Source organism: Halyomorpha halys, unplaced genomic scaffold (assembly GCF_000696795.3).
Source record: "Halyomorpha halys isolate HHAL.00 unplaced genomic scaffold, Hhal_1.1 Scaffold21.1, whole genome shotgun sequence".
In the NCBI taxonomy this organism is placed as follows: domain Eukaryota; kingdom Metazoa; phylum Arthropoda; class Insecta; order Hemiptera; family Pentatomidae; genus Halyomorpha; species Halyomorpha halys.
The window spans coordinates 986,626-989,367 of record NW_027112014.1 but is presented as its reverse complement, the minus strand read 5'-3'; the positions used below and the strand labels follow the sequence as shown (position 1 = coordinate 989,367).

The following is a 2,742-nucleotide window of genomic DNA, read 5'->3' as shown; positions in this document are numbered from 1 at the left end:
TGCAATAAAAATTATAAATTAATGTGAGGAGAAGATTTGTATTAAAGATGTCCTTGAAGATGGCTGGAATAGCCGAAACGTTGGACTAATAAGAAATAAAGTGTTGAGACAGTATTGGATACAATTTGTGGTTTTATTTAATAAAAAAAAGTTATGTTAAAATTAGACGTTTTTGGTGCGTAGAACAGAAAATATAGTGTTTTTTTCAACGGTTATTATATACCGATCAATTTGTCTATTTCCGAAAATTAACAAAAAATATTATTCACTTTTACTACGCTTTATCTGCATAAAGCAATAGTTTGAATATAGTACTAATATCAAAGCACAGCTAGATTATTATATAAGAACTATTTATGTTTTGTATAGGAAATATATATGAAAATATGATAAATAATATTTTTTTTTATTATGTTACACCCTAGATACACAACATAGACACAGATATACCCTACTCAACTTCAACTAGCAATAATCGCACCTCAGTAGACCTTCATCGGTTACGATATTGCCTCTGCGCAAGGTTGAAAGTTAATTATTAAAATTAATTAAAAATTATTGAAAAGGATGTCAAGCCCTGGGGTACCTCCAGTTGCAAATGCCGTAGAGAGGAGGTTGTACTGACTAGGCTGAGAATAGGTCACACGAGGCTCACCCACTCCTATCTTATTTCAAGAGAAACGCCTCCGAACTGCCAGTATTGCAACAACAATCTGATAATAAGCCATATTTTTCAACAATGCCCATATTTCACATCACACCTCAATAGCTTAGGACTAAACCCAGATATTTCAAAAACCCTCGGAGACGATGATAAAACAATAGAATTAGTGTTTCAGTTTCTAAAATCACAACATTTACTAACAAAAATATAACATCGAACGGAAGGAAAAAAAAAACAATAATAATAAAATAAAGTAATAAATAATCAAATTAAAAAATAAATAAAATTAAACGAATATAAGCAAAATTCAATAAAATATAAATGGCGTTGATGACCAATGAAGTTTGGCACTAAACACCACTAAACAAAAATCCCTACTCAACTTTTCTATATCTCAACTTCTATAATCTATATTAAAAAAGAGAAGAATTTAGTCAGATTTTCTTTGAATTGGTTATTTTTCATTATAACTCGAAAGTTTTTCACCAAAAATTATAAATTATTATTGTAATGAGAGTTAATTTCTGGAACAATATGATATAGTTTTTCATAAATCAAGCTTATTGTCCGAACAACTATAAATCTAAATACTTTTACTGAATACGAGATACAGTATAAGAGCCCGGTAGAAAAAAGGCAGTTATTTCACGTCGTTTATTGAATATTTTAATGAATACTACTTAAAATTAATAGTCCAAGCTGATGAGTCGGCCAAGTATAGTTAGGGGAATACAAAATGGTGGCTGTATCAAAATTAAAAAAATATATATATGATTTATTATTTAGAGCATATTGTGGGTGGTTTCTAAGATATGGAACTTCCCACAATACTAAAAAATGTAATAAAACAAGAATTAAAAGTAAATTTGCTAAAATATAAGCCCTAGAAAAGCATCATTTCACTTAAAATGTACTGAAATATGAATATTTAGTGAATTTATTGTGGGAAATCTATATCTCAGGGCGCACAGATGTCTATTAGCAGTCTTCAGTAATCAGTATTTATTTGTTTGTTTTACTGTAAACTGATTTACTGCTGTGACTAGTATTTCTCTGGTTTGATCTCACATCACTGTCTAATGGTGAATTTGTTTAGCAGGTCACTGGAGAGGATCTGAGAGGGGGAATTCGGAAGAGTGAATTTGTCGATCAAATGAAATAAAAATTGTGAAATGATAGGGACAAGAAAGGGAAAGAAAAAAGAATAAATTGAAATATTTGTATTTAGTGTGTAGACTGGAATTGATTGTAAGAGAAAACTGTGGAAAAAAAATGTTTTCTTTCTTTTTTATTATATCATGTAAAAATATGTAATATATATATATATATCCGATCACGGATTGATTAGTATGCTGTGTAATGTAGCAGTCCGATGTATTTGGGCAGCATGAATGAATAAAGCATTTCTCTCTCTGGAAAAACTATACCACAGAAATAATTGGTAATACAGATGTCTGTCATCAAAATTAAAGATATGGAGATCCGAATGATAAATATTGTTCGAACAACTAGAAATCAATTTATTTTGCAAATACTACTCCTTCAAAGATAAAAGTCTTAAACTATTTTAAGGCACTTTAAACAAGCTTTAATTTGAGTGCTAATAAACATCTGTATGTCACATAGTTCCTGAGATATAGATTTCTCAAAATAAATTAACTAACTACTGATATTTCAGTACATTTTATGAATTGTTACTTTTAAAAAGCTATCTTGGAAACTATCGAACATAAATAGCTCTATTAGAGCTAATATTGCAGCAAATTTAGTCTACTTTAAATGATGACCCCTTAGGTTTTCTAGTGTTGTTGGTAGTTTTAAAGATATAAAGTTCCGAAAAATTTTATTTTATTTTTATACGTTTTGAAATAACCACCATTTCGTATTCATACTTGACTAACTCATTTTGACTAGTAGTTGTAGTTTTCACTAGTGATCAAAAATTGGGATGCAATAACTGACTTTTTTTTCATCGGGCTCTTGTAATATTACTATCGATAATCGGTTCTTAAAGATAATGTTATATTGTTATATATATGCATTTGGTTTAGTAAGCGATGAACTTTTATTCCTCCTAC

At 29.2% G+C, this 2,742-nt stretch overlaps 1 pseudogene; it reads right to left on the bottom strand.

Moving 5' to 3' along the window:
• Positions 1 to 375: 375 nt before the first annotated feature.
• Positions 376 to 526, bottom strand: LOC112210334 (U4 spliceosomal RNA; annotated as a pseudogene).
• Between the last annotated feature and the right edge of the window lie 2,216 nt (positions 527 to 2,742).